Below are 8,280 nucleotides of genomic sequence, written 5' to 3'. Positions count from 1 at the left end.
AAGTCTTAAGGGATGTCTCTCCATATATGCACAGTCCAGTGGCATTAGTACATAAAAGCACATACATAGCAGGGTTATACAATACTATATATATACATAGGGAGGGGTATTACACACAGTCATTTAATAATCTTTAGGTTGCAAATACACAAGACAGAGGTCTGTATGTTGTCAGTAACTTGTCAATATCTCTGGGCCTTATCCTTGGCAAGGGCTGTTCTAAAGGCCATTTGGGCAAATGAATATACTTGAAAATGGTCTTGTTGAGCCCAATGATCTCAGAAGACGGCATTCTGCTGGATTAAGCTACAGTACTTGGACCGATTGTAGGTCACTGTACTTCCATTCCATACTGTACACCGTATATAATTCACTCACGTACTACCATAGTTGCTATGCAAAGTACATGCGCATAGTCACTTCTGTGCTGGCGCCTTTAAGTAATTTGAGACTAAAAAAAAATTGTTAAAAATTTGTAATTTACTATGAAAAAAACATTATGGAGCTTTGACATTGTGCAGTATATCATTTGAAGTGGTCACAAAATAAATCTCAGTAACCCTGCATAAGTGAAATAGCATGCCATAACAATCCATGATACAAGCATAAAGAATGCTGACATTGGTCTCCAGGGCAACAGTGACATCTGTTATAATGAAACATACGTAAATAAAAGGATTCAGTACAATAAGCTACACTTGGAAAAGAAGCAGTAAATACATAGTTTCTGGGGGGAAAATGACCAGATGGTGTTTTTAATGTGCACATTTTGAACACAACTATACCTGCTGTGTTGAGATGCTTTCTATTATGCAGATATATTCCTGAATAAATATGCAAGCAGATTTACTTTACCAATTGAAAGAATATAAACATACACCGGTACTTGTGTAATTTCACGGCGGCAGCCTAATCTACGTTATCTACAATAATATCAAATAACAAGTCAAAGAAAATATGAAGTGATTCTTCACTTTCTGCATTAACATCAAATGCAGCTGAAGTTGACGCAGCTGTGTCTGCTGGTTTGTCAGCCGTTGGGAGCAGAGTTAGGGCATGTCAAATTCACTGGAAAGCGTTCTCTGCGCCAACAGTTTTGCGCCAAATAATTTTGAGGAAAGGTACTAGTCAAAATATTGGCGCGCAGTGCCCCTCTTTCTCTTGTTCCTCCACTTGCAAGATCCCCAGAGCCTTTCAATGTTTTGTGTATGAACCCCAGTGTCTGGGTCCACGAAATTGTACGAGAATTGGTTCGCAAGCGAATGATGGTACCTAGGGATGGCCATCTAAGCATATTCCATCGATGGTTCCCATCGATGGCAGGTTATGTGTGATGATTGTATACATATTGATGTTATACACAGTGTCGGACTGGGGCATGTAGGGCCCACAGGGGAATGCACTCATAGGGGCCCACCAAGGGGCGTGGTCTTTTTTGAAGGGGTGTGGCCACTTGACCAGAGATGAGTGTCTAAATTTCCAAGGAGCCCCATTGCATAGTATATAAATAAAACAAAATGTTCCTTTCAAACAAGACCAGTTTCACTCATGCAAACGTGTTCAAATAACTACAGAGATAAAATGGATATCAATAAAATATTTTATTTATACCGGCAACCATATATACATATATATATATATATATACACACACACACACATACACACACACATACATACATATACATACATACATATACACAGGTACAAAAATATTATAAATGACAGCATTTGAATTTAAGCACACATTAACCATCATTGCTGTTTTATCTCACTGTTATGGACATATTTCAAAACAGAATGGCTGATACAAAACACTGCATGCAACTCCTGGATAATAATAGGATTCTAACCTATATAAAACTGAACATTGACTGTTCTACCACTAACACATTAACCCAGCAATGAAAATCATGTAGTTACTGATAGGGAGTACTAGGTTTATTGCTATCCTGTAACAAACATTACCCTGAATTATGAAAACTGACTAATTGGTCACAACAGCTGAGGGGCCAATAGGCCAAATAAGTGACTAAAAGTCCCCTAAAATGTATACATTACATTTATTGAAAAAGAGATGTGGATGGCAAAGAAACTTGCACTGCACTACGGTACTGAGACTATGAAACTACTCGCATATCACTACTTTGAGGAAGCTGCTGATATAAGAGGTCAGGCGTTGAAACGCATAAAAAGTGATAGTATGATCATGGAAAAAAAACAAGACACTTATGCTCCGTACCTGATCACCATGAGACCTGCAGGCCGGAAAATCTCCCCAGAAAAAAAAAGCTGCTTTGCACAAATAAGGAGGACACAGAGTGTGGACACTGGACAGTATGCAGCAAAAAGAAGTACAGTATCGTTGCCATTTAAAGCCTGGCCAGACTACAGTTTAGGGAGCTTTGTATTCTAAGGGCGGTATTCAATGAGGCAGAATCGCCAAGTTTTATGGCGATTCTGTGTTTTTTTCGTGTGTGCCGGCGATTTTTGGAGCTGAAAAAGCGAATCACCCTATTCAACGACCTCTATTCGCCGATGACGACCGGTGAATGAAGCACCAATCGCCAAATGTTATTCTCTACAAATCGCCGGTTTTTGTCTATAGGAATTTTTATGGGGATTCGCCGGTAGTCGACGGGAATCACCATGAATCGCCAAAAGTGTATTCAATGAGAAGTTGGCGATTCTTATTTCTTGTTTGATATCGCCGTTCCTCACCGAGTGTCCCTCGTCATCTTTTTATGGTGAACTTTGTTATGAACCTGTGAAATAATTGGTTTTAAGTGTTTAATTTCACTCTGCAAGTGTAATCTAATATTATTTGCTGCCCTTGTGTGATTTGATGGTTGTAGAAGTGCTATACAAATATATATTTAATTTTTTCTGGTATTTTTTTTCTCCCACAATGCACTGTTCTTACCCATGGTGCACCTCACTTACCCATGATTCTCCTCCCCACCTCACTCCTTCGTTTGGCCTTTGAGGAGATTACACAGCTTTTGCAGTCTGCTGTATTGGAAACGTTTTTGTAGGGTAATTTGCGTTTTTTTGCATTTCACTGCAATTTCTTTAACACTGACTACAGTAATGGAGCTGTTCAGGGATACTATTGTTGTTTTCATGCTGAATGCCAGTGTGGAGGAGGAGGTAGATATGATGGAACACGACACTAGTATTCCGGCGATAGCTCCATTAGGTGAGTCTGTGTGGGTTTCAGTCCCACGTCCACGCCACTTTCGTACTAGGCGTGAACTGGGTGATCTCACCGAGGCGGAGGTGATTTCTAATTATCGCCTTTCGTCTGCGGCAATCCATATGCTGTACGATCTCATGGAGCCAGACCTGGTAGCACGGAAACGGGGCAATCACGCACTCACCGGTTTCCAGAAACTGTTGGGTGCGTTGCATTTTTTTGCGTCGGGCACATTCCAGCCCACTTTAAGCCAAACATGCGGTTATTCACAGCCAACCCTCTCCCGCTGTATAGCACAGGTCATAAAGGCATTGCGCAAATTAACGACCCAGTATATTAAATTTCCTGATCAAGACAGCGAATGGAATGAGATCAAATTTGTTTTTTTCTCAAAATGGAAGTTTCCCAGTGTTTTGGGCGCGATCGACTGCACCCATGTGGCGTTCAAACCACCGCGTGCATCAGAGGAATGTTTTCGGAACCGAAAACACTTCCACTCGATGAACGTTCAGGTGGTTTGCGACCACCAAATGAAAATTACCAACCTCCTTGTGGGTTTTCCTGGGTCGGCCCACGACTCGTTCATTTTAAGCCAGTCCGCCCTGTATGCCGATTTCGAGCACGGCCGAATGCCGGACGGCTGGCTGTTAGGTAAGTAGTATTTTTTTTTGGGGGGGGGGGGGGGGGGGGGGTTTGATTTGTCTTGAAATCCAAACATTGTTAATAATGTAATATTTTTTTGGGGGGGTTTCCATAGGTGATGCGGGTTACCCCAATAAGGACTGGCTCCTGACCCCATTATCTGATCCTGTGGGCGAAGCTGCTGAAAGGTACCAAAGGGCTCACACGACAGCGAGGGCTGTAATTGAGCGAACCTTCGGTGTCCTTAAAAGCCGGTTTAGATGTTTAGACATGACCGGCGGAGCCCTTTTATACTCACCGGCAAAGGTTTGCGGCATAATTAATGCTTGTTGTATTTTACACAACATTTGCATTGCAAACCGTTTGCCGGTGACCGTGGATGCTGCGGTTTTCCGGCATGGGGACCTTTCAACAGCTTTGCTCGCCTGTATGAATGAACGAGTGGATGCGAGAGCTCGACTCATCCGGTCATATTTTGCCCAATGTGAGTATTTGTAGTCCAAAGTGTGTTGCTTGTTTGATTAGTTGTATGATATTTAACACTTTTCATTAATTTATGTTTTCCAGAGTTCCGTTTGGGCACGTTAGTGTTTTGGCCTGTTGCCGTTGTTTTCTACGGTTTTCTACGGTTCTTTTCCAGTGTTGTGGATGTTTGCCGCTGTTGTTGCGTGGCTGCTATCCCAAGGCTACGGTTCAGTTATCCCGTGAGTATCGCTCCACCTGGGGAAAGGTGGAGGAGGGTTTGGGCCCTGTGAGGTGTCACTAACCCCTTTTTTTAATTTCCGCAGCCTATTCCTGCTTAATACTTTCTGCAGGGCCCTAAAAGCAGATGGATCCTGTGTGCAGCGGATGAACCCCTGATGTGTGACGGCTGCTGGCAGGTGTGGGTGCGTGATGCCTTTCCCAGGGCTACTGTGCAGTTACCCGGTGAGTATCGCTCCGCCAGGGGGAAGGTGGGGAGGGTTTTGGGCCCTGTGAGGTGTCACTAACCCCTTCTTTCTTGTCCGCAGCCTATTCCTGCTTAATAATTTCTGCAGGGCCCTAAAAGCTGCTGGATCCTGTGTGCAGCGGATGAACCCCTGATGTGTGACGGCTGCTGGCAGGTGTGAGTGCGTGATGCCTTTCCCAGGGCTACTGTGCAGTTACCCGGTGAGTATCGCTCCGCCAGGGGGAAGGTGGGGAGGGTTTTGGGCCCTGTGAGGTGTCACTAACCCCTTCTTTCTTGTCCGCAGCCTATTCCTGCTTAATAATTTCTGCAGGGCCCTAAAAGCAGCTGGATTTGCAGTTTCTTTTGCTGGTCTCTGGCCGGGGAAGTCTCCTGCGGGTGAACCCCTAAAGTGTACAAGACCTGCTGGACCAAAGGGTGTACCTTGCATGTGCGAGCACATTCATTAAAACCAAATCTGGGGTGAGTATGGAACTACGTGGGGGACTGGTGGTGGGAGGCAATAGGATACAGTCACCAATCATTAACCCCCTCTTTCTTCTTTGCAGTTTCTTTTGCTGGTCTCTGGCCAGGGAAGTCTCCTGCGGGTGAACCCCTAAAGTGTACAAGACCTGCTGGACCAAAGGGTGTACCTTGCATGTGCGAGCACATTCATTAAAACCAAATCTGGGGTGAGTATGGAACTACGTGGGGGACTGGTGGTGGGAGGCAATAGGATACAGTCACCAATCATTAACCCCCTCTTTCTTCTTTGCAGTTTCTTTTGCTGGTCTCTGGCCGGGGAAGTCTCCTGCGGGTGAACCCCTAAAGTGTACAAGACCTGCTGGACCAAAGGGTGTACCTTGCATGTGCGAGCACATTCATTAAAACCAAATCTGGGGTGAGTATGGAACTACGTGGGGGACTGGTGGTGGGAGGCAATAGGATACAGTCACCAATCATTAACCCCCTCTTTCTTCTTTGCAGTTTCTTTTGCTGGTCTCTGGCCGGGGAAGTCTCCTGCGGGTGAACCCCTAAAGTGTACAAGACCTGCTGGACCAAAGGGTGTGTACCTTGCATGTGCGAGCACATTCATTAAAACCAAATCTGGGGTGAGTATGGAACTACGTGGGGGACTGGTGGTGGGAGGCAATAGGATACAGTCACCAATCATTAACCCCCTCTTTCTTCTTTGCAGTTTCTTTTGCTGGTCTCTGGCCGGGGAAGTCTCCTGCGGGTGAACCCCTAAAGTGTACAAGACCTACTGGACCAAAGGGTGTACCTGTCATGTGCGAGGAAGGTGTTAAGTAATGTTGTTTCTCATCAATAAATTTTACATGTTCATTTACCTCTCGTCCATGAAACCAGTTCATCTCAAATGTAATATAGCTAGCTTGAGTATGTGTTGGATTTTGGTAGAGTTTTCACATTTGAAAATAGCGATAAATCAATCAATTATATGGTCAAATCTAAGTTATCTAAGCTATGGGAACACTCTCCCAAAATCATTTGCTTTCTGAAACTATCACCCTATAATAGGCCCAGCAATTCGCTTTTTTGCTCAATCACCACTGTTATGAGACGGCGGTGATTGCTCCAAATATTTCACTGACACACCTTCAGAAATCTATTTAGGTGTATTTGGCAACAATGACATATTTTAGGAAAAGCTTAGAAGCAGGAGTATCAGTGAAATATAAACCCAAAAAGCAGTGAGTGTAAACCAGCACCAATCTGGAAACTCCTAGCTTGTCTGCATGTAAAACAAAAAAACCTTATTATTTATCTGACACTGACCCTTTATCATTTTTTTCAGGCGTTTCAAAAGAAAAAGGTTCACAACTGAAAAATGGAATAATACTCATCTGATACCTTTTTAATAACATTCATAAGCAAGAAAGCAGTCCATTTATTTGAAAAACTTTATTTAACTTTTTTGCACATGTTAAATTCCAAAATAAATTAATACCATTGTAAAGACTTTCCCGGTGTCAATTATTCATCTTTACCGTCGGTATGACCTGCAAAAAAGGAGAGCAAAGATTTGTTATTGGTTTAAAAAACCTGTTTGGGACAAGATGTCACTTGCAAGTTGTGGGCACCGGTGCAGAGTAAGCGTTGTGGTAACGCACAAGCCAGCCACACTTCAAATGCGCCTGGACTGTGCGTTAGCACAAGGGACAAGATTTGGGGACAAGATGTCACTTGCAAGTTGTGGGCACCGGTGCAGAGTAAGCGTTGTGGTAACGCACAAGCCAGCCACACTTCAAATGCGCCTGGACTGTGCGTTAGCACAAGGGACAAGATTTGGGGACAAGATGTCACTTGCAAGTTGTGGGCACCGGTGCAGAGTAAGCGTTGTGGTAACGCACAAGCCAGCCACACTTCAAATGCGCCTGGACTGTGCGTTAGCACAAGGGACAAGATTTGGGTACAAGATGTCACTTGCAAGTTGTGGGCACCGGTGCAGAGTAAGCGTTGTGGTAACGCACAAGCCAGCCACACTTCAAATGCGCCTGGACTGTGCGTTAGCACAAGGGACAAGATTTGGGGACAAGATGTCACTTGCAAGTTGTGGGCACAGGTGCAGAGTAAGCGTTGTGGTAACGCACAAGCCAGCCACACTTCAAATGCGCCTGGACTGTGCGTTAGCACAAGGGACAAGATTTGGGGACAAGAAAGATTTTAGAGGGTGTACTTGCATTTTACTCACCAATAGGTATGTAGATTTGGCATTCTCCCCGTTTGTTATTTTAGGAGTTGAAAATCAATTTCCAATGCACTGCCCCTGAAAAATTGAAAAAAAAAAAAAAAATGGTGTTTGCACTGGGTGTAATTTTGATAAATATGAACAAATGGTTTAAAGGTTGCATTGCAAGGGTAGAAATGTGGGATCAGATTGCTCTTTTTATGGCCCATTATTACATCCACCATATGTAAGGAGCTTTCATCATTTCCCAACAATTATCAATGCATGCACGCGCATGCATTGCATAACTGTTACGCCCAACTCCTTAGTGAACACAGCTGTAGAAAAAATTTGCAAGGGTTAAATAATCATAAGAAAAGACAAACTGAAAGTAGGAGAAAAGAAACCTTTGTATATTAACATAAAAACAAACAACATATAAAATAAATGGAAATATACGACCGTGTTCACTGTGCAGGGTCCTCCTCCGCCGGTCCCGGCCTTTGGGCGGTTGAAGCTCGAGTAGGAGATGTGCGATGTGGTGGCGTCCTTGGTCTTTGGCTGGAGTGTGGAGGAGGTGGATACATTCCAGCGTAGCCTTGGTATGCCTGAGAAGATCCGGCCCATGATGTTTGGAGATGCGCAGGCTCCTGATGCCGACTTGATGAAGATGGTGGCACCCACGGTGAAGGGGTGGCTCTCGCTGGTTGTCCCACGTCGTCCGGATTGTATCTCTGCTGCAGGGAACTGGCGATCATCATGCAGCTTGCCGCAATTTGTGTCTGGCAGGTGGAAATTTGCCTCAGGGTCTCCTGTTGACACACTGCAT

At 44.2% G+C, this 8,280-nt stretch overlaps 1 long non-coding RNA gene across 1 annotated transcript; it reads left to right on the top strand.

Annotated features, from left to right (window-relative positions):
- The first annotated feature begins 4,573 nt into the window (after nt 1-4,573).
- On the top strand, nt 4,574-5,094 carry LOC146027811 (uncharacterized). The gene is made up of 3 exons (XR_014455150.1): nt 4,574-4,764; nt 4,848-4,986; nt 5,070-5,094. It is a non-coding gene; the product is annotated as an uncharacterized LOC146027811 (long non-coding RNA).
- The last annotated feature ends 3,186 nt before the right edge of the window (nt 5,095-8,280 follow it).

The sequence above is a fragment of the Crinia signifera genome, chromosome 1 (assembly GCF_055691185.1).
Source record: "Crinia signifera chromosome 1, ASM5569118v1, whole genome shotgun sequence".
Taxonomy (NCBI): domain Eukaryota; kingdom Metazoa; phylum Chordata; class Amphibia; order Anura; family Myobatrachidae; genus Crinia; species Crinia signifera.
The sequence above is the reverse complement of the archived record's forward strand: the minus strand, read 5'-3'. Positions and strand labels throughout refer to the sequence as shown.